Source organism: Monomorium pharaonis, chromosome 9, assembly GCF_013373865.1.
Source record: "Monomorium pharaonis isolate MP-MQ-018 chromosome 9, ASM1337386v2, whole genome shotgun sequence".
Lineage (NCBI taxonomy): Eukaryota > Metazoa > Arthropoda > Insecta > Hymenoptera > Formicidae > Monomorium > Monomorium pharaonis.
The window spans coordinates 16,715,734-16,739,531 of record NC_050475.1 but is presented as its reverse complement, the minus strand read 5'-3'; the positions used below and the strand labels follow the sequence as shown (position 1 = coordinate 16,739,531).

Below are 23,798 nucleotides of genomic sequence, written 5' to 3'. Positions count from 1 at the left end.
CGTATCGTCGAATTACCTGCGGGCCACACGCGCTTCCTGCGAGTGGAACGAGGGTAGCCGCAGGCGTGATCAAGATAGATCACAACCGGGTGCAAGTACATTCGCACCTGCCGGCTGTAACCGGCATGCTTCATCGACAATTAAATTATATCCATCGGCAACGACAATCCCAATTTGCCCGTCAAACAAGCCTGCTTTTACAATGAGTCGTTGCAATTGCACTTGTCTCTAATGTGTTTTGCGAAAGTATTAGGTACAAGCTAATAATTACGTAATGTCCTTTCGAGAACTCTATGTCAGGAAAATCAATATTTTATATAGGAAATTCTTTGTGTATTTAATAATTTAATTATCGGTTTAATAGTTAATACGTTAAAGTTGTGAAGAGTTATAAAAAGTCATATCGTACTATTGTTACACGAACATTTCGTGATGTCAGTATCTATAAGAATTGTGTAACAATTATTATAATATTATTATAAAATTTTATTATGTTCAATTATTATATAACTTGACATAATCTAGTTATCGATTTATAAGTTTATATGAAACAAATAAAATATCAAAAAATATTTGCATAACAATATCTCAGAAGACTGTAATTTAAAAAAATCACAATTAAGCATTATTTATGAATCTGATAAAGTATAATATTTTCAATAATAAACAATATTCTGCCATATTTTATAGCTATAATTAAGAAATCGCGCGTTCCTTCTTTCAAATAGCAACGAGCTTAAGTGGGACGAAGTCGTTGCTCTGTCTACAAGATTAATCACGCGTCCACTATCCAGGGGGGAAAGTATGCCGGTTTACTTAGCCCGTGACCCTTCACGTAGCATTTTACTTCCTCGTTCGAATAGTGACACACCTATATGGCGTGACCGCGGATGCGGTACAGCTTACTTAACGCCATCGGTTCCGCCTTGTAAAAACGCGAACGCCCATCTTGTACACAACGCGTGCATCGCCGTGATGTCACTGACCACACCTTCTTCCCTGGAGTAAATTAGACTCATAGACTACACGGCAAACATCAGTAATTTATCATAGCGCGCAAGGAGTAACCGTTGTGATGTATGGCACTGCGGTTCTTCCCCACAAATGGAAAAGCAATTAACGTTGTGTTTTTATAATAACGGCTAAATTCCATGTTTCTTAACTGTCAAAATGAAAGGCTTCACGACAGATTTAACACTTAAGGCTTTAATTACACATTTCTAAGTGGTATTAATAGATTTTATTCGAACTATACATATACTGTTGTAGCTGTTATTTAAATAAATTAAATTTGTTTTGCTTTAGGAGAGCCGTTAAAAAAAAATTTTTTGCATACAATCTTTATTCTACCAAGAGAACTCGTTCGTTATCACAAGAAATTTTTAAGTTTATGTGTAATCTTATGCACAATAATATAATAAGTTTGAAAACGTTTTTAATTCCAATTCCTAGAAGAAATGCTGCGCAGCAGCGTCATTCTTTCAACCAAATCAGATAGTCAAGTGCTAATGCCATGTGAACGGTAACGTCAGTGTATCAAATGAAAATCCTCCTTAAGTCCATTTGAGTCGGTCCTTCAATTATCTCTAATCGCGCCCCTCGGGTTCGCGGGCTCACGTCGGGCGAGCGCGGCATTTCAGATACACCCCCGCATTAGTAATGCAGCTTTGAAACAGTTATTAGCGCTGAGTTTCCCCGGAAACAGCGATAATTAATTCGATCAAGCGTGAGGATCAAAGGCGCGGGGAAACGATGCATCTTTAAAGGCGACCTACGGTCGATCTACGGAAGCGGGTTAATTAATATCCTCCCGGTGAGTAGAGGGTAGGGTCGATCGAGGCGCGCGCACGACACAACGTTGCGGCGGCTTAATCAGGGATTCGTTTGACGAACGACTCCGAGTATACGCCCCCGTTGTCCTCTCGTTCGTGCCTGTGCAAACAAAACGATCGCGTCAACGTCATAAACCCTGTTGAACTTTGCGGTCTAATTTCCTCGTGTAACCGCTCCGCCCGTTCGTGTACCATCGTCGGGGCCGCAACGTTGTTGCAGCTCTCCTCGGCGCCGCGCGGTAAGCCAATCCCGACGGGAACTGTACGCGTTACTACGGATAATACGTGCCCATTGGCGTTAACTCTTTGCGCATAGCGAATTGCTCGGGCGACGAGGGGGAAGGCACCCGGATGAAGACTCGTCCTGAAATCGCACGTTTTCCGGACGCCCGGTTTATATAGGTGTGTTACGCGCGCGCGATGTAATAGGAATTATTATATCGCGACAGCTGCGTAACGATGAGCAACGCGAGATTGGTCGACATACGCGCGACGCAACGCGATTAAAACGAGAATAAATGGTCAAAACGAGAGAATAATCGATGTTGTTTTGCGATTAAAAGGCAGAAGGAAGAAAATGTATATTACGTAGATTAATGACATTTGTCATTAATGCAAGTTGCAGGCATTAATCGTCTTGCTTCTAAGGTCTTTCGGCATTATATTTGGTTTCAACTTCAAAAGTTTAAACGCCATGCAATATTAAAGAGAGTTTGTAATTATGCAAGAATAGAAAGAAAATCTGTAAAACAAGATTAAAAAGTAATTTAATAAACGTTCTTCGGGCAATGAAAATTAATAAAAGGGATATCGAGAAGATTGAGTCGTGAAATTGCTGCGCCGAGTGCGATCGTTAAACATTTTGTCGAGCGGCGCCGTGACCGCCTGTCAATATTCACCGGTTATAAAATATCTCGCTCTCGTCAAGGCGAAACAAAAGTCATCAGGGCTTCTGCTGCGATATCGATAACGCGAGGCCGACATATAAATCAAAATGGAAATAAAAGTTATTTACGGGGACGCGCGCGGGAGAGCGCAGATCAGGCGCGGCTTGATAAAGTGGAAAAATGCAGCCAGGAGGCGGCTTTGTCGAAACAACGGGCCGGCCATCCCTCAAGCTCCCGCGGCCCCCCTCAACCCCCCGAAACCCATCAGCTCGGTGCTTGCCCGGTTTTATCACGGCGCCGTTTATCACCGCTTGCCTAGACAATGCCGTTGTTGTTCCCATTGTACGGCCCACGGGGATGCCGTCGTGACCCATATCCCCTTACCGAACACTCCCACGGGGAGAATCAAACACGTCGGTACGACTGTGAAACCTTTCCGCACGCTCCCGCGCGAGAATGGGTACCGTGGAATGTCAAACGGAAGGAAGACAGCTCTCGCGGTCTCTCCTTCCCAGAGCGGCTTTGCGCGTCGCGAACTTCTATCGGGCACAATCTCGCTATTATCGCGAAGGAGGATCGAAGTCTCGCCGCGCGGCAGGCGGTACGGGGAGAGTTTCGAGATACGGGATGAAAGGGAGACGGGCGAAATGGCGGAAGAACAGAGAAAGTGTTCGGCGCCAGAATTACGGTCGTTTAATTGCCTCCTCGAGAAACTAATAAAAAGTATCTCGCCGCAGACTCCCCGTCTCTCAGGCTCGTGCGAAGGTTTCGTGCCTGGGGTTAAGGCCAATTTACGCGGTTTTCTCCTTTGACGACCGTTCCGCGTGAATCCCGTCGGAGGCGGGAAAAAAAGTGATTCACGTAAACGACGTTTACCCATAAAAGTTACTTGCGACTTAAACAATGAAAAAAAAAATGTTGTTATAGAAATATACATATCTATATTATTTGGGTACGATCATCTGGAATAAAATATTCCAGGTGACATATGGATAGTGTATTATCCTAAGTGGGGGCTCCTGAAGGCATTGGGTCACGTTTCGCGCGTTAGGTTTATACAGAATATCCTAGTTTTTCATATTTTTCTTTATCTTTCTGAAGTTTTTCATCATTAGGAAACTTTTTGATAAAAATTCAGGATAAAAACCAACTATTTTTGCAAACTTATAAAATCTTACAAGTCAACAAAGAGGCAACAAAATCAAATCATTTTACTCTTCGTTTACAACATATATTTCTTTGTTAATAGTACTTTAAAAGAAAACTTGTACGTTCATCTTAAGTCTTTGATTTAGTTTATTCGATATAGATTGTATAAATTACTTTTCGACGTCATTCTCTGAATTAATGCGGTGCTCCCTGATTGGCGTATCTCACAGACGAAGGCGAGGGATGGAAAAAGGACGGAAATTTTTAACTGAGGGCGACGCGCGATATTGCGGTTTTCTTTATTACAATTGGCAACGCCGCATCTCACCCGCCAGGAATTGCTCTTCTGAAACAAGTATTTAATAACCAAACTTGTTCCATTTCTAGGTTTCCCTTCGCCGCCGCCTTTGTTTCTATATTGTACCTCGAGCGTCTATCGAATGCGCCCAAGTGTCGCAAACATCCGGATTATTGGATGCTCAGGCGGTTCACGATAGCAGTAACAGATATTAATGATAGCCGCGATATTGTAGACGATAAAAATACTTTGACATAGTATCATAGAGTAATAATGATATTATATATGTGATTAATGCTAATGCGCGCACAATAAAAACTGTAAAGCGTGTCGTATTAAATGTATCCGAAATAATCAAGATTATTAGTAATATGTAAAAATTATAAGATTACTTCATGCAATTAAATTAATCGAAGCTTATATAAATAATGAAAGAGTCACATATTAATAAAACTAATTAACTGTAACATTCATATTATAGAAGCTTTATTGCACAAAATTTTATGATCTCAACAGGAAAAATAATAATAAGTAATAAAAGAATGGAATAATTCTGTAAAAATGTTTTATAATTAGCAAGACAATTTATATTTCATCTCTTTTAATTTAATTTTGTAGTTATTCATAAAAATAATGTGTATTATTGAGATTGATATTATATATATATATATTAAATTATTAGAATCTAAAAACGGATAGCAATTTTATATATATAAAAAAATTGCTATCTGTTTTCAGATTCTAATAATGTCAGGTTGTGATAGTCGATACAAAATTTAAAACAGAATGCTGAAGAAAACAGGAAATACGTTTTTTAATGTTTCCGTTTTTATGACAATTGCCTCATTCCGAGAAAGAAACAAATGAGGTCGCAGAATGTACATATTTTAATAAGAAAAGTTATAATATCGAGGTATTGTTGTTGCTTAGGTATTTCTAGCTTTTGACGAATATTTCTCAATATTCAATATCAAGCCATAAACATAATTAAAATTTATGACATTTTCTCGATATAACACCATAAACTAATGAATATCAAACTAAATCCATTTTAATTCTAATAAAATTAAATCTCTCAGGTATTTCTCTTACAACAACTTTAACGCATAATAACATCATCTTCAATCAAATTAGATTAAACGATAAAAGAGACGTCTATTTTAATACAAAAATTTCTGTGAATCTTTCACTCTTCGAACGTGAAAATTTTTCGTTACTCATTCGATTATTATTCTTCGACTAGCTCGCGATGGCTTTCATATCAAACCTCTCGCCGCATCGACAAGTCGGAAAGCACTTCACGACGATATAGATTCGCACATCCACCGGAATGACGTACGATCCGCGGATTTAACTCGAACACGGCGGAGAGTGAGATAGGTGCGCGGAGATTTAAACCGACGGGATAACAGCAGTGCGGAGTCGCCAGCATACGTCTACGACTGGCACAAGATCGTTGTGTATTCGTGATAAATCTTCCCCGCTCTGAATATTTTGCCCGCTCCATGAAATCCTCTTACCCCCAACCACTTACCTTTCAACCTTTACAAATTGTAAGCACTTTACGCGTCCCGATTATACGTTCAATCGGACGGGGACAGGACACGAAGGAAATCCTGCTGTTTTTATATACCCTGACGTTTTTACGCGCTTTTTAAACACGTATGTATACCCACAATACAAATTTACATTTAATTAAGCTGGCACTTTCAACAAATGAATATCTCTACGTGTGCACATAATTTAATCTTTCTTCTTTTGATAAACACAAAGAGTATTCGGACATTTGTTGCTCTTATTATCTTATCCATTCAATCAAAATTAACATTAGACCAAAAGAATTTTATGTTTGGCATAGAATTAAAATCTGAATTTTATAAGATCAAATAAAAGAGCAATAATGTGAAACTTTTACTAAAATTTATGTTAATTCGTTTTAACGCGTTTGGATATTTCATTTTTGGTCCTTTCAGATAAATACGAGGTATCTCAACGCTCTCATTGAGACGATAAGACGATATCATCGCACCTCGCCGTAAGAGTTTGAAGATATGAAAATCGAAAAGTTGCAATAAGAAGAAAGAAGTTTGCTCTCTCTCCTCTGTTTTTCCCCCGAGTTCTACCATCGATGTCCCTTTATTTCTTGGCCAAGACTTGACTTTCCTCGTTCTCACAAAGTTTATCGGTTGACGGGGGGCAATTTTAGGAACACGGCTGACCCAAAACTAGCAAAGTTTCATTGGCGCCGCTTATTTGCCCGGAGGATTTGAGATCTTACATACGCGTCTACGGTTTAACGTCGCTCTCTACCAGTAGACTCCAACGATAAGAGAGCGGCTCATCATTTTCTGACTACTTTTACGAACCTAAATACATCAATGCCTAATGCATCTATCACTTTATATACGACAGTAATATAAAAATGAAATGTGCATATTTATTGCTTCTTTATTATTAATGGCTTCTGTGTGAATCCCATGTAGAATTTTCATTGAAATTATAATATAATGCGAGATATAATATGATGCAACGTAGATAATACGTTATTATAATATGTCACGTAATACATTGCGCGTTATTATTAATCGCGCACTTTACATCTCGCATATAGATAGTTTGATGAGTTTGAAATTTAATTAGTGAAAATTTAATATAGCTATTATAATTATAAAGTAGTAATTCACGGTTTAAGCAAAAACTTTAAGCAAATTGAGCTGTATTAATATCAATTAATAACAATGCTTATTTTTCTGTTCGAACAAATTTTATTTTAATGGAAATTGCATTGCTATGCAGCTATCGAACGCGCTAAGTACTACATTAGCCAAAACATGTATGTATGAAACATGCGTTAAAGCATGATAAAATATCTCTCCACTTTTAACACATAAAATTAGCATGTTAAATTGACACATCTATGAAATAATGTGCCATTAGAGCACACTTTGTTATTAAAAACAAATTCTTTTAACACGCTTTTCAATTTTAACATGCCAATTTTGTGTGTTAAAAGTAGAGACACATTTTAACATACTTTAACGCATGTTTTACACACATTTGTTTTTACAGTGTAAAGATAAAAATTGCGATTTATATAAAATTTGCTAAAAAAGTGTTATTCTAATTTTTTTTTAATTTGTAACTGCAATAATTTTCAGTACCGCTTTTAAGTTCAAGTAAGTTTTTTGATTATTCAAATAAGTTTCCGTCGAATGCGAGATATTAAGCTAATTTCATATTGAGTTTAATATTGTCTACGCGTGCAATTGCTGCCGATTGAAAGCCATAAGTGCGTATGATATGCTAATTCTCGCAAAATGACACTCTTACGGTATCGTGAGATTAAACCAATTTCTCGCGCTGTACTGACACCGGTTGCTCGCACGAGCAGGCCATTTATCGGTTTCTAATTACGTTTAATCGTTACGATTTCTCAGGATTAGCCGAAGGGAAGCAGTCGAATGAGATGCCGCGATGGCACGTCCGCGGCTAATCTTATGGCTAATTCGAAGTTAACGCCAATTACCTGCAACTTTCTCTGACTATCGTTGCCATTCTACCTGGATTATAAAGTAGCTTTAATCAAGACTTTACAGTTAATTTGTTCAAAATCCTACTCCATGCTGTTTCATCGCGGATTATTTTATGCAAAAGCATTTCGACCACATTGCCGAGTCAATGAGGTCATTTCAAATAACAGAGAGACTTTTGTGTTAAAATACTTATATTAATCATTTACAATTTATATATGAAAAGGAAACTAATATAAATAAATAAAATAAAACAATTATTAAAAATCACTGTATTATCCAATTTATTCTAATTAATCCGATAATGCCATTTATTAACAATAGATATTTACTTTAGTGTTTTATATATTTTTGTAATTAACGCAATATTTCTAGAGAATATTGTACGCTTGTTATTTGAGAAACAAGAGCCGGTATTAAAATTTTGCTTATTCTACTTGCCGCGTCAATGAATAGCGTCTCAAAAAAATGAGCAAAATAGTGAATTCAAAGCGAAACAAAGCAAGCTCCCTCATTTTTTAACTTTTCGACAAGCATTTCTACAAAGCATGACGAAGGTATTTCCGCGCAACCGTGAAATTAAATATGAAGAATTAAATAATAAAGTGTGGTCTGTGTCTACTCTCAATGTCTCTTCAGTTCATTGTTGGCTAACAATATAACGCGAATGCATTTAATAAATAAAGCTAATGTCTCATATATAAAATAATTCTTATAGTTGGTTCTCTAGAAATTTGATCACGTATTTACAACAGAAATGATAAGACAAAATATTTAAGCGCGCAATAATCTCATCTGTTATTTTGAATAAAAGCTTATTGTTAGTATATTTATTTGAGTAAAGATGTGTTATATATAATGATACGTTTTCCCTTTGACTATCCTATTTCGTAAAACTTAAAATAAACTTTGATCTATTTCAAGCTGTTTAATTAAATTCATAATGCAGCAATCCAGAATGTATTCTGGTAGGGTAGATTAGGTTATTTTCGCATTAATATTTTTTGTGTAATTTTATATACTTTTTCAATCTCATAAACTTGAATATGGCTTGTCTTTAATTGTATTTTCACATATCGATCTATATTATCTTAATATTTATATGTATAGAATTCATTCTAGTTAATTAAATAAACAAAACATTTATTCTAATATGTCTCGTTTACAATGAGTCGTTAGCCGTTGGTTGTAAGAAATCTAGTCAATCACAGTTGATCTTAGAAACGAATAAACAAACATGATTGCTTAAATTTCTTACGAATAACGATTTATTGTAAACGAGGTTTTACTATTATTGGGGTTGTTTTACCACTTCACTTTTAAGTCTCTAAGATATACTTTTTACTGAATATTTTATACAAAATTTTTAAATTCCTGTAATAAATGAAGTAAATTCTTTGAAACTCTTCAAAGTTTAAAATTAATTTTTCAAGTTAAATTCGGACTTGTCATTATTACCTAAGAGCTCTAAAAATTTACAGAGTTACTCAAGATTTTTTTAAGTATAAAAGTATAAATTCCATTCCTAAAGAAAAATCTAATAAAAATGTTAATAAATATCGAGAGAAAGTATATGAGAGATATTATTAGAACATTGGAAAAATGGTTTTTAGAATATATATATATATAACAAATATTTAATTGAGTAATCAAATTTAACGTATAATCTAAACAATGCTTTTCTTGCATTATTGGTAGCAGTCAACTGTTTTATGCTTTTCCGACCAATAGATTCGAGGATTTCCAATCGACCGGAGTTGTATCAGAAAACGAACGCTTCCGCTTCACTCGTGCGTACGATCGGATTTACTTTTTGTATATGATGCAAACGTTAATGGATATACAGATTACTGATTTTTTTGTCCGCTAATGGTTTTGAAAATTCCAAACATTACATTATTGAAAGGTAGAGATATAAAATTTAAATATAATAAATATTGTTGAAAAATTTTGTTAAAATTTATTAACAAAATGAAATTTATAAGACGCTTTTTGTGTAATAAAGTACCAAAAATCTATTAATGTGTTTCTAAATTCTACTTTCTATTTAAAATTCTAAAAGTTGTAAGTTTAACAACTTGTTCAAAATTTATCAAGTTCAAGATAACAGTAAGCAGTTCTCACATTAAGAATAAAATTTCTCGTTACTATTAGCATAATATAATGACATTTGCATTGTTTATTTTATTAAGTTATTTAAGATAAAAATTAATAATCATTATTAAAGTAGCTTGTAATATTAAAGCTTATACGTTAAAAATCATTCTAATTAAGTCTACATGTGTGTTTTAATATAATAGATTTTATGGCAATACACTACTAGTATATAGAAAATATATAATATATTCTCACGCAAAACAGAAATCAATGACTGATAGTCACTGCGATCGTGCAACAGCTTATGCCGGAATCGCCAAGCGATGAAGATGGATTGCTGGAACGTGTCGTTCGGGGGATTCGATATCTCCTCTCTAGCAGCCGCGCTTATCTATTTTATCTCAACGTAATAATTCATGTAAAAACATAAGCTGCTCCGACAGTAAATTCTCATTGCTCCCGGATAATCCCACGAATTGTTTAAAATATTCGTTGATCACAAACCAAAAAGATTATTTATCTTATCGCGAAAAAAAACATGTTAACTTATTCCTTTTTAATTAAAAAAAAAAAAAAAAAATCAAATATTTATATACACATTTAAACGGATTCGTTCTTTTCAACTCTATGGATTTTAAACTGTAAATAATCCCATAATTATATATATTTTTTAATACAGTATTATAGAGAAAATCAAATCCCAATTTGTTAATTCAAATATACGATACTTAAAATGTAATCAACGTTAATATTTATCGAAATGTTAAATTTCCAGCTTGCAACCTGTACCGGAACCATTTGCAAACTGTACCGGAATGCATGAATTAGGATCGTTTTATTCCTCGCTTAAATTCATACATGTTAACGAAACATTTCCACGTCAGCTCTAGATAGGAGCATCTTGAATTTAATTACGCACAACAAGAGCGAGTCACGCATAATACACATTAAGAGAACTTCCAGAACTGCAAACACAAAGTTAAGTAGCAGCTAAGCAGTCTCACACGGGCTTTGCCGAATTAATCTTAGCTAACTGACTCCGCGAGGTCGATCGATAACTTGCGGAATGCTTTTGTCAGAGAGGATCATCGTAAGTAACTCAGGCACGTCGTCGTCGTCAGTTCGAAGAGTAAGTTCCGCCAGAACAAATACGTTTGTCAATTGAGATTGGGGCGTCGATTCGGAATTTCATAGCCTCGCTTCATTGTCCCATACCTCCTACGAATTCTTTGATCTTTGTCAGAGCATAAAATTCGGACTGGCGCAATAATAGAAATGGACTCACGAGGGTAGCTCGCGAAATCTATAAGATCTTTGCGCGTATAAGGTAACAAGTACGTGTCTTGTCGTTATTACATTTTAGTTCCAAAGTATTTTCTGTGCACGCGATTAAAATTATTTAATTTTTTGTTTCCCCTTTTAAAAGCAATCGCGTATGCATTAATATAGTACAGGTAACTTCTGTTACAGTTCCATTTACTTCAAAATTACTTCATGAATTTAAAGCGTTCTCGTGTCTTAATACATTCGACATCAATAATACGAATACCTTTCCATACCAATGTTTGACATTAACGGAAGAAGTACGTTCTATGTATCGTGCACCTACACGTTTCGAGGTACATACTTGATTGTGACGATTAGCTGAGCCCGTGACGGGAAGTGTTTCCCGTCGTCGGAACTTGCACGGCGGCACAACTGTTAGGTACTATGCCATGTCGATTGCGGCAATCGACCTCGAATAGTTCGTGCAAAAGACACGGTCGGCGAAATTACACGTCGCGGTGTACGTGTTCTTTTCTCGAGCCGCTGAGCCATACCGGTGAATCGTATATGCGATTGGACGGCGCACCGATGACACTCACCTGGAACAAAGAAAAGAGAAATCATACGTTAGAGCGATATTGGAGGAAACGTTCGCATGGTGTTTCGCTGAATTATCCGTTCACCATTTTTATCTAGATGAGAGAATAATGAATACCATGCAATCGAAGGTGAATGTCCTACTTTCAATCGGCGCCAGAATAATGACACTCGTAATTTTGAAAATAATCTCTCTGCTTAATTTTGTATATATAATTCTTAAATATCAATCGAAAAATGTCATTTTATAAATAATGTAAATAGGATACATAATATCGTTAATATAATATAATTTAGTATTTATCCAACAATAATCGTCAAAAATAATCATTTTCCTGGGTCATCTATTTAATCATTAATTTTTTAATTTCTTTCTCGAATATGTATATATGTATAAGTCAGAATATCTTACTAAACCGATACGGTCGAACATTGTTAACGATCGTATTGCGTTTATCGCAGTTGCTGCATAATAGACTTGTGAGGCATGAAAGGGCTGTCAGTTATACTATTATAATGTGTTCATGTGCGAACAATCTATAGGCGATGCACCGGAAGGAATCGAGCGAGCTAAGAGGTAAGAGGTAACGAAAGCGGTGAGGAATAAGGAGCGCAGTGACGTGAAAAAGACTCTTTGGCCTGCAAAAAAGCGCTTCTCGTGGTAGCTTCGCCAAGAAGATAATTTGTTGGTTCAGTGAGCTCTCCTATCTTCGAAGTCCACCGACGCGTCGTTTCAATCGTCGTCACTTCGATCTTGTTGCCATAATATCCGCGCGCGCCGCGAAAAGTAGTCCGCCCCAATTATTGGTCTCGGGGGGGGGGGGGGGTTTATATTTAACCAGAACGACTTTTCTTCCGCCTGGTGCTTAGCCGAGTTCGCGTCTTTTTCTCGATTGGTTACAAAAGTTGATGGCGCCGCGGGGGAACCTTGATAAATATCGACGCACTCGGGCAACTAATAACGCGAACACTAGGCTCGCGCAAACACTCGTAAAATGTGAACCGAGTAATATCCAAGTTTTCTCTTTCGACACAGTTTCGAATTCGATTTATTCATTAAATTTATCTAATATTTCAACTATTAAATACATGCAATTTCAGGAAATGGAGAATAAGAAAAACGCATTGTATTACACAAAATTTAAACAATATTAATTACAGATACGTACGCAATAAGCGATAAATTAATAAAAGATAAAGATTCATAAAAAATACTTAACGTACACATTATATTTACGTTTAGTTGTCTTTAATAGCAAACATTTATATAGTTTGTAATGCTTACGTAAATTAGATCAGAAGATTAATGACCATGATAATAACATATTAATTGCAAGATGAAAATTGAATGCAAATACCTAAATTATCATCAAAGAGAAAGAGACAGAGATGAAGGAGAGAGAAAGAGAACTTTATTAATATAATATCATGGCAATTATTATATTCATAATGCTAACAAATCGTAAACTCACGAAAATTATTTGTTATATAAATCCGCTTGCCATTTCACGGTCATAATGTGTTCATTGTTAAAACAATAATACTATTTCAGCGAGGATTTAGGAGATAAAAGGTTTATATGATTAAATTAAAGATGAAATTTACGATTTTGTTTAGGAAAAGAAATAAGAGATCATGGATTATATTATTGTATTATTACTCTTAAAAGAATATTTACTACTTAAAAAAATATTTATAAAGAAAAAATATGCAATTCACACATTTTAATTTTCATATATCGTTCCGTCATTATATAAATAATTTGTCATTTTTCTTTTGTAAAAGATACAATACATCTGTTATATTTGGAGTTCGGAAAGCGATAAGCGAGAGAAGAATGATAGGATTTACAAGGGAATTGAAATTAGATGAAAGGCAGACGAATACGACGGCGAAACAGACAAACACATTCTAACTACATTTCTAGGATACATATTCATGCGAGCAAGCGGCTGCATTTCGACTGCTTAATTAAATACGCGACCTTCGTCCTATTAGCGATACGCCTTTGACGTTTTATCGATCGTCGTATCTCAAACGTATTCGAAATTGCAGAACAGATCGGTTAACGATCGATTAATCGAGTTGGCAAAATCGTTCTCGACGAACGATAGCGAGCGTAAAAATAGCTCTCCGAAGTTGAACAATAAAGTCTTATTTCGTGAAATATTCAAGGAAGGAAACCGAGAGTTATGTTACGTGTTTCTCTCGGTAGAATATAAAATACAGATGTCGGACGAGGCGTCCCGTACGAAAACTAAAATTACCAAAGTAAAGTTACGTCAGTCAGAATATAAAGTGCAAAATTAGATACGTCGTCGTTAGGAGAGGATGCCACCCTTGCATTTTTATGACGGAAACAGTGAGAATTGTGGTGGAACATTTTCAAGAAACCGAAGATTTTACGCTTTTCCAACTCGGGATAAACGAGGCGTCGCGATATTGCAAGACTTTTCGTGATCTCTCGGCTCTCGTCTCGTCTTCTCGTCCACTTTTCGATTTTGTCCTTTTTCAGCGAGTGTCGTCTCTCCGTTCAGGCTTGTATCCCGTCCGAGGTGCCGTCGCCGAGAAGGTGAGAAAATGGAATATGTAGGGAACGCGAAAAAGAGCAATAACGGGGATTAGAGAATCGGCCACGCGCCTCGCATAACTCGCTGGAATTGCGTAATTGCAGCATGCACACGTGCGTGGGAAACCATGCGGCACGCGTACGCACGTGCGCAAATGTCTTCCGCGTGACTGCGCACGTGGCTGAAAATTAAGATACGAGAGTGTCTTTCACCTTTCTCTTTATCTTTTCAAGTAATTATGTCACGGGAAGTAACAGAGTATTGTTTTACATGTAGCTGTCTCTTTGTAAATTTGTATTTAAATATTTTCCTGTAAAAGAAAAGTATTCGTTTCTCCGAAAGAAATTTTTTTTTAATCCTGATATCGAAATGTATTACATAATTATTCAATTTATAATCGTTCAAGATATAGAAAGCGTTACTTATCGAGTTGTTCTCACAATATTTTCAGCGTAGTTCAAGATCCTTGGCACGGTAAGTGTCGCAGGGGATGGACTCGACATGGACGAAACGTTGGCACGAAAAGCCAAAGCAATTCGGCGCAACCGGGCCGTGGATCAAATGCGGATCGAGCGGCGCGTGACAACTGGATTTCGTGGACTTCGCGTCCCCGCGAGAACGGAACGCGTTTTATTCCGCGCCGGTAGGAAAGCGCGCAGTGGGATTTCGTGATTTCGTGCCGAGAAATCGGGTCCGACCGGAGGGTTGATAGGCGAATGAAATATGAGGTGCCGGCAGAAGGAAAACGTGGGGTTATATTCGACTATCATCGCGAAGGAGCAATAAAATTCGTTGACGCGATCGTGGCAAAGAGAGAGAGAAAGAGAGAGAGAGAGAGAGAGAGAGAGAGAGAGAGAGAGAGAGAGAGAGAGAGAGAGAGAGAGAGAGAGAGAGAGAGAGAGTTCACTTTTCGAGAGCTTGCTGGAAGAAAGTAGAGCGAGGGTATGTAAACGTCGCCACGGCCGCCACGGGGAGACGTGACGAGATGAGATCGCTCGTTGAATGCGAGCTCGAGAAATTTCTGGGACGTCGACGACATACACAGTTCATCCGCGTCTCCGGCATAACTTCGCGCTTTTGCGAGAACAATGTTGAATGTTTACGGGACATCGTGGTGAAACTTTCGGTTAATCTCTGCCCGCCTCTGAGCTGTCTCGTCGCGGAATCAAGAATGCTTGGATTTCATTGAAAGGGGACCCAAAAGTCTCGACAGATACCTTCCGACGGCATTGTTTCGTAGAATTGTTTTCCCCAATAACGAACGATCCGTTATCAAGTCTATGTAAAATAAAATCGATTGTTCTGAATGCAGGTATAATAGTATCCATAAAAATTCACAAATGTTTCAAATTAAAATTACATACACCGTTCTTTAAAAGAATAGAGAAGAAGGTGGTAATATGTCTGGTAATGCCACCACAAAAATAAATGTAAAAAATTGGTTTTGTTTAAAAAAGTCACAGTATTTTGTTAGAAAACATATATTTATGTAAAATAAGTTGTTATAAATCAAAACAGGAGATTTTTATTTACATTTAATGGAAGTTAAATAAAAATAACCTTAAATCTAAAGAACCTTATTCATATAAAGGATTTAAAAAAATTAACAAATTTAAATTTACAGCTTTTAAACAGTATTAAATTAATAGCCTTTGAGAACGTTAACTCGAAGAAATCTTACTAGCACACTTAGATGGCCATATTAACAACATCCTATATCATCGTTTAATTTTGTATAACTCGAAATATATACAGCCGAATAAGGAGTTAAATAATAAGAAAGTATATACATTTGGGTGATAATGCAGTTAAGTTTAAAAAGAATGAGGAAGTATGTTTAATTAAATATTAAAATGTACCTTAAAAAATTTTCAAAATTCTTAAAAGTAAAAATGTCTTATAACAAATGTTGACTGTTGTGTTTTGTCATATTAGCATTATTATATAACAGTAGGCTACTAAACAAATGATATCATAAATAATTACTAGAATTCGTCAGCTAATAACGGAGATAATATGGGTGGCCATATTATCCGCACTGGCGATATTACCACCTTTTTCTCTATATAAAAAATGGCTTTTCACATCTTTCGGAAATTCCACGTGTACATTTCGAATTAATGTAACGGTTCTCTGATTTTCATGAAAGCTAAGTCACAAGAGGATTATTAAAACTGTTATTTCATAAATGTTAGTTTTCCATACAATAATGTAGTCCAGCTCGTCTTAAGGGGCGCGTTATTGGACTGTTTATTCTCTACACAATACCCCAGCGTTCCCTGCAATATCCTTTACTACGGCAGCATGCCGGTGACACGTAATAAAGTCCAGCTTGTCCCCGTTTGACGCGCTTGCCGGAACAGTAGGATCCAACCGGGGACATGAACTTTAGATGCATCGCCGTCGCAGCAAAGGTTAACGAGCGCCGGGATGCCAACAGTTTGGGTATATTTCGCTCGATTAGGCCTCGCACGGTAGATTTATGAGTGCCCCCCTCCCCCCCGCAGTGGCCGTAGGCCGCCATTCGTAATGCTGCGGATGCGGGTAATATCCGTCGTTACGCAACATTCACGACGTTCTTATCATTTTTACGAGCGAAAAATAACGGCAGTAACACGTTTTGTTCGGGACGTTAATGCGTTCACATGTCACTTATCTGCTCCAGTTACGTCATTTCGTTTATATGCCTTGACAAGGCATTTTATATAAATTGACATATCAGTGCCATGTTACTCGAGCAAACATCGTGATTAAAAAAATGACCCCAAAAAGGTTCAATATAGTTACAAACTTAGATTGCCGTTATGAACGCTATTACACGATCGAAAAGCGATGCTGAAAATTATTCCTCGGAAAATGAATCCCTCTCGAGCATCCCGAAAGCGTCCTCCTCTCCACGATCCCGTGAGGATCCCGTTGTCGGTTGGTCAGGCGAATGAGGCGGGATATTATTCCGGGCGCGTGCTTCACGGACACGGGCCTTAAGTCGCATTCCGCGCGGTACCTCGGGGTGCTTTTGTCAGATGACATGCCGGTGAATAATTCACCCGACCCCTCGTGCACAGCGCGATGACGTTCGCCGACGAGAAATCGTGACATCGTGTAATTCGAGCTGATGCCCGGGAACTTATACCGTCGCCCATATTCCGTTTCCAAGATCGTTCGTATTATCAACCATTTCCCCATCGTCGCGGAGCTCCGAAAAGCGCGCTTCAATGTTCATCAAATTGTCCACTGGGCATAAAGCGAGTGAACTTTTCCTCTCAAGCAACTCCGGATCTTATGGCGTGAGTTCGCGAGGTTTGTCATGTCGCGTCGGCCGTTCTCGGTAGAGTGGTACGCAGGTGTGCCGGAAATGGCGGCGATATTGCTCGTTTATATAGCAAACATAATGGAGTATCATGTCACGTAGAAGTACTCTTATCTATAAGATTATTGACAGCTCATTCCCGTTAATGCCTATATCATAATTTTGCGTTACATTATTTGTACTTTTCATGGTGCATTAAGAGACTTCAAATTTAATATTGATTAAAAAATTCAGATTAAAGTCAATTTCTTCAAATATCTTTATTATTTTCTTCCTCGTTAAGTCAAATGTTTTTCTCGTAGATTTACTTAATTCATATTAGGCGTTCAATGACAGTCTTTTAAATTCAATCAATTATTAACGCGTCTGGATCTCGCTTAAGCCAGTTTTTTATTAATTAAACTTGAGCAAATATAAATCATCGAAAATAACCGGGAGGAATTGTCTTTATTTGCTTTTATTTCACATATGTCTATAGACACAAGTCTGTTCGCACACATACACCAGACGATATCGTCAGAATCCCAAACTGGGGAATTGAGGGACATCGATTTTACTGAACTACGCAGATAGGCGATAATACAGGAACTGTTATGCATACTGCTCCGCTTTAAGATAATGGTCCCACAGCAGAAAGCTCCTCTCTCGTATTATCTTCCAAAATGTTGTATTTAAGTTGCGTTCTTATCATTTGCGATGCAACGGACGTTGGTGGTACTAGACTCCCTATAGCTATGCGGAGCGGATAAAACGTTTTATGAAAATGTCTACGTTGAGCGAAATACAAGAACGCGCGGTAAAGAAGAGGCACTTTTTCTCGGGGACGTTTTATTATCACAAGCATACACCAGTAAATAAAAATATCGTTATAATTTTATCTTTTTCTCCAATTCTTTCACTTTTTTTATTCAAATATAAATTTTAAATTGTACTACAAGCGACTGTCTTAAATTAGAAATAATAGAAAAAGTTTTTTACGGTTTTGGTAATAATTTCTGCTCCGGTCCTTTTATTAGATAAATGAAAAGCATTTAAAAGATATAAAAAGAGAATCGTAAATAAAAAAAATACCTTGTGTCTTTATTCAAACTTATAGAATTTATACTATATGTATATTAAAGACTTTTTTATTTCTAAAACTTATTTTTATATAGAAACAACTTTCGCAAATTATCAAAAATGTCAGAAACCAAGAATAATAATTTTAGTAAAATACCACCTGCAAACACGACTACATATTTCGTATGGAAAGCCGGTGAACAAATATAATACGGACGCGAGAGAGAATCCGTCGGGAACAAAACGTAAACACGCAACACAATGTTTTATCGGAAACAATTCTTTTACACGGTAATACGGTATCTTTAGTGGAAAATCTCTCAGTTAAATATTTTCGTAAATGTAGTATCGATCGGTATTTCCAGAGTCCGCGAACGCGATTCAAATGCTATCCGATGTGCGCCGCTCGACAAACACACGACCGCATTTTCGTGAAATCGGAAAAGCGAGTTTTCAGCTATTCCCCTCGCTGTCTATCCTACGCTTACGTATGCGGCGCCGTTGGAAGTATTAAATCTCAAATATTTAATATCCTCAGATTTTCGTAACCCCCCGGCGTGTTCTCATGTATCCTGCCACAAGTGCGGACCCACACTCTCCCCCTCGTCTCAGAGTGTGAAGCGCGTTGCAAGTAGTGAGAAACGGCATTCGCCATCCAGACACGTGCGACTCGTGCAAATGCGACCGGTTACGATGTGTGTACTATAAAGTACACATTGAAGAAAGAAATAAGCGAAACTTTCGTCAGAGCATGATTTTGAGCAACTGAGATGAAAATATTAGATATGAAAACTGACTATGAAAAACAGAGAATTCATTATTGATGAAAACCACTGATTTTATATAAGAATAATTTCTTTTTTATAAAAAGATACATAATATTCCATTTCTGACGTGAAGTTTAGAGATAACTTTTTTCTAACTTTCATTTTTTATTATTCAACCAATGTTTTTTTACACATAAAAGTCAAAGTAAAATTGACATCAACTGCTACAGAAAACAAACAAAATAAGGAAAAAATTATTGTAAAATAACTGTAATTAATTTTTCTTCTTTTTAATTACAATTACGAAAAGTTGTTATATCATATTTTGGCAAAAATCAGATAGACTAAAAATATTTATTTAAATTATATTTTCTTGAAAAATAAAGTTAAATAAAATTAAATAAAGTTAGTTTTTTTTCTTTTATGGTATAAATGTAAAAGAATATATATATTTTCTCCAATTTTTTAATTTACGGATTTTGTCGGATTTTAACAAAAATTTCACATCGTCGGAATGTACCTGCGCAGAAGAAACTATAGAAAATCGGCATCAAATTCCAGCGTCGTGCTTAATGCCAGCTTTCACTATTCGATATTCTCTCGATACGAAATTGCAATTGTTACGAGCGAAAATAAAATATCTCGGATATATGTGACGGTGGAGTAATTTTTCATCGGATAATGGAATCGTGGACTGGAAACGTATAAAACGCTCGTCGTGCTCGACAGCTAGCCTGGCTGATTTGACATTAAGTTATTATTTTAAATTTAAATTAAAAAATAAAAAATTTATCATCGCACGTCTATCTATTTTTAGTTTTAAACTTGGGAAAATATGTTAGAGATGAGTATATAAAACTGATTTATTTCGTGTTTCTTCTGCCCCAAATTAATTTTATTTATTATAATTGCATTGCAATTAAACTAATTTAAATGTATTATAAACTTCAATGCCAAATATGGATAAAACTTGTTTTTTAAATAAATAATAATCTAGATACACTCAAAAAAATAAAACCTCCATATTTTTATTTCCTGGTTTATAAATGTTTTTTAAGAGGAAATTGATTTTGTTAATATAAACATATGAGTAACACAAAATTGTCTACCATTATTTACGATTATATCCGTCCGATACTCAAGTGGTACAAGTGATTATTGCATCCTAGGAGGGAACCGCCGATTCGATTCCACAGTCTAACCAGCACGTAGAAACCAATAATTGAAGGAAGTAGTTTGCCTTAACTATTAGCGCCCGACGTATCTAACTATCTACGCTAGTGTCCGATAACGAAGACAGCGCTGGACTGTCGTTGGAATTAATATCGTCCGTCCAATTTCGATTTACTTATCTAATGCATTTATCCCACTAGATTAAGAAAATATCGACAGAGTAAGACAAAACCTTAAATCAATAATTTAAAACAACCGCATTCTAAAATAAATAAGTCTGTAAAAACTGTCTCACCCGTATGTATGATTTAGTTTACTGTATAAAAATAATAAATATTGTGCTGCATAAAATATAAATTTACATATTTAACCGTGTTTGCTGTTATTTTTATGCGGAAAACTAAATCATGCATACGAATGAGGCATTTTTTACACACTTGGACTTGCAGTGCGGGAAAATGGCTCGTTTAGTACAGATCTTCGTTGCATTTTATTGAAAAAAAAGCAAAGAATAAATGAAAAAAAAAAAAGAATAAACAATAATTATCAGTTTTAAGAGTCAATTAATTAAAAAAAAAAAGCGACGCAACTATGATCTATAAAGCTGGCACGACATTCTGTTAATATAAAAAAATTAATTAGAGTTCTAGTAGTACTTTCCATAGTTCACAATTTCTTTATAAAAATTGTTTTGAAGACACATTTCCTTACTTTTATTTTTTTCATACGAGAATTGCCGAACTCTCTTTTATTTTTATAAAAAAACCCGATAACTATAGAAAGTGCTACTAGAACTCTAATTATTTTCTGCCAGTTTCACAGACCCACGCAACTAAGATTTTTATATCAAGTTTCGTCAAGTTTCGACCGCAATTGTAAACATAAATTTTCTGTAATAATTCCGACAAGAAAGAAAGTACGCTCGATTATCGATCGTGACGCTGGAGTTTCGCTTATCAATAGTCGCACGTTGATAAGAGATACTCGGCCTCTACTCGCCGGTGGCGGCGCATCGTACGCCTTCCATCGCGAGAACTTTAGAAGCGACAGAAAGAATGTTCGCGTCGCGACAACTTTCTATTTAAATTGGATGGGAAATGGAGAGGAAAGTGTAGAACGGCTCGGGATGGGAGATATCGCTCACCAGGGAACGATTTCAGGGTAGATTTCATCCGTCTCGCGTTACGACCAGTGTTTCGTGTATCGACGAATGCATCGTTTAACAGAGAGCGGCCACGCACTTCGGGGAACGTTCGAGGAAAAATGAATTTATGTCCGCCGCGCCGCCTCGCGAACTGAAGGTTAGCAAGTGGCGCTACACGGGTGTGTTGATAAATGCGGAGCCTGAAACTCATCCCGCCGATTGCGTGCCTCTCTCGCGCGCGATATAACGCCGAGAGAAATGTTTCGTTTCCGTCCGAGCATTCGGAAGAACCGGGAATAATGGGAAGGGTGATGTGAGACGTAAAGCGACGAGCCCGTCTCTCTATCTCGCGCGAGGAAGAACGGCGATAACGGCGAATAATTTCGCGCAAGATATAAGCGTATCGAGCGATTTCTCTGCCATCAGTTCGGGAAGAAACGCTATTACGAAAATCGAGTGGAGAAACTCGGGGGGGGGGGAAGGGGGGTAAATTGGACCGTAAGAGAATCGGAGAAGTGATAAGGCATGTCCCTCGCGTATAATGCTTGTGAGTGCTTAACGATAAAGTTGTCGCTGAAGATTCTCATTTCCCGCTTATATCATCGTCGAGTAGATAGCTCGAATCGAGATATAGATATACTCGATTGATATACGACTCGATTAAAGCAAAGAGATAAGCAACAGCCAACCGAAAATAATTATATAATATTAAAACGATAAATGATTTATATTAATAACATGTCATTAAATCATTAATAATCTCTATAACATGCATTTGTTTGCACAAAAAATTCTAATTTTTTTTTTGCCAAATCACATTTCAAAAGTTTAGCAAAATTGTACAAGAGATTAGCAGATACTACTTTAACCTTTAACTGGAAATCTATTTTGATTAAAATAACATTTTTTCCTGCCATTTCTTTTCTTTTCTTGAAGATAGTAAAATGTGTCAGACAAGTGATCAATTTCGTAATTTCGTCAAAGGTCTTATTTCAGAAAGAAACCAACTTTGCAACTTCTTCCCAAGATTCTTGAATATTCCAAAATAGAATACGCGTGTTATTTTCATACAGAGCACGAGCTGTTCAGTGGAGATGGCCGAAAATGATTTCAGAATGTTCCAACGGTACATTCCAAGTTCAATTTCTGCGAGAGACAAAAAAAAAGGGGAGAACAAAACTCCACAAAAGTTTCAACGAAGCGAGGCGCTTTCCTAGGCCCGCGTTTACGCGGCACCCTCACGCGAAGGTGCTTTCAACTCGTTCCGATGAAACTGCCGCTCTATTATTGCTCCATTTGTAGTGCTAGAAAACTGCTGTCTTATTCCGCGGAAAAACTTTCGCGAATTATCGAGACGCGCCGATCGCAAACGAGAAACTTGTGCTCATAATTTGCGCGCGTAATTGCGCCTCCCGTGCTTTTTATTCGTTAACGTCGCACACACGGAGAGAATTTTCCCTTAAAATTTACCCTCAAAATCTGGTAATTCTGGAGTAATGTGTGACCTCGAGGAATTTTACTAAACTTTTTAGTAAAATTTACTAAAAGTAATAGTAAATTTTATAGTAAAATTCCTCGAGGTCACACATTATCCCACAATTACCAGATTTTGAGGGTAAATTTTAAGAGAAAATTCTCTCCGGGCACGATAAGCAACGATAGTTTTCATCCTCTAATATTCCGCAATTTCCTCGCATTCAAATAAATTTGCAAAAAAATTCTAATTTCTTAATTAATTAAAAGAAAAAATTTGACGCGCAGCGGCGATCGCTTACGTACCTCTCGGATATTCGCGAAGATTTTTGGCGTCGATTGTAATAAGGGCTACTTCAAGCTCTTTGGGCTCTTTGGAATCGTTCCCTACCAAAAGGAAACCCATGACATCAAGGGGTACGCTCTTTACGTACCCCTTTCCATACAACCTGAATCGGGAGTCTTTTTTGCACTCGGTCGGGTCGTCTCATTTCCGGTCGCCTGATCCCTTCGCTTTGCGCCCGAATGACATGTAAAGAATGGAATCCACAAGAGCATCTTAGGCCGGGCACCATGGCAACGCATCGCTATTTCGACACGGTCGACTAGCTCTCGAAGTTCTTGCGCTTGAGATCGCGAACGAGTT

General features: G+C 36.8%; 1 protein-coding gene and 1 long non-coding RNA gene across 7 annotated transcripts in view; both read right to left on the bottom strand.

Annotated features, from left to right (window-relative positions):
- Positions 1-23,798, bottom strand: part of LOC105838764 (fasciclin-3) — a 329,393-nt gene that overhangs the window by 141,350 nt on the left and 164,245 nt on the right. The gene's annotated exons all lie outside the window — the stretch shown is intronic.
- LOC118647277 overlaps positions 5,916-23,798 on the bottom strand; it is a 72,502-nt gene continuing 54,619 nt past the window's right edge. The window contains exon 2 of the long non-coding RNA XR_004964579.1: positions 5,916-11,658. This is a non-coding gene — a long non-coding RNA (uncharacterized LOC118647277). The remainder of the gene's footprint in view (positions 11,659-23,798) is intronic.